We start from the raw sequence: 1,100 nt of genomic DNA on the forward strand, positions 1-1,100 counted from the left end.
GTGTCATATTTGATTCATTCTAGGGGAGTAAAAAAATGTTTTATTCAGAGGCCAAAACTGAACAAAAACATGCAATTTGGTGCAGTTGCTGATATTTATGCGACCAAAAAGCAAGATGAAATTCAGCTTGTAATGTAAATCAACGCGATCTTCATAACAGTATAGCAGATACCTGAATAAAATGTTAAAAAATATCAATATGTACAATAATGTCTTAGTAAGATGATATTTAAGTGCTTAGTTTTATGATCAAAGCTCTGTATGCAATGCAACACAATGATGATTAAGAGATTGTACAAATAAACATTAATTAAAAGCCTGAGTTGTCATATTTGATACTCACATTTTAACATTACTTTTCTAGTATATTACCAATATTACTAACAATATAAGTTGTTCTTAAATTCACTTTAGAAAAATCATTAAAGATTTCAAAGCAAAAAGACATGCGTATCATGAGCTGAAGGTGGGCATTTTAGAATTATACTAAAAGGCCTTTTACTTGCAACAAAAGTAAATACCATTGGATGCTTTTTTGCCTTGGTTCTTCTGCGGATTCTCCTGATTTATTAAAGAGAACTTTGTATTCATTTTGCTCCGTGTCTGGAAGCAGGGGCGCCGTAAGGGGGGGAAAGGTTAGGACGATTCTATGGGCCCGACGTTGGAGCGGGGCCCACCGAGGGAGGAACGCGATTTCTACCGAGGGGAACGCGGAACACAATTTCTTCCGAGGGGAACGCGGAACACGATTTCTACCGAGGGGAACGCGGAACACGATTTCTACCGAGGGGAATGCGGAACGCAATTTCTACTGAGGGGAACGTTAACGCGATTTCCGAGGGGGACCTCCGCAACCCTCACCCAAACCCCCTGAACGCAATTGCGATTTCTACCAAGGGGTAGGCTATACCCCCACACACCACACTAGAGCCCTGCACGGGCCTCAAATTTAGACCCTATCCCGGCCCTAGCTGGCCCGAGACGCTCAGGCCCTAGCCCGGCCCGTTTCCGACAGCTTATCAGAATTACTGGCCCGAGCCCGTCTTTTTTTCCCCCTTCTCCCAAAACAGCTTTACTACTTTTTCAGCTATTTAAAATAG

This window comes from Sinocyclocheilus anshuiensis, unplaced genomic scaffold, assembly GCF_001515605.1.
Source record: "Sinocyclocheilus anshuiensis isolate Anshui unplaced genomic scaffold, SAMN03320099.WGS_v1.1 scaffold412, whole genome shotgun sequence".
Classification (NCBI taxonomy): domain Eukaryota; kingdom Metazoa; phylum Chordata; class Actinopteri; order Cypriniformes; family Cyprinidae; genus Sinocyclocheilus; species Sinocyclocheilus anshuiensis.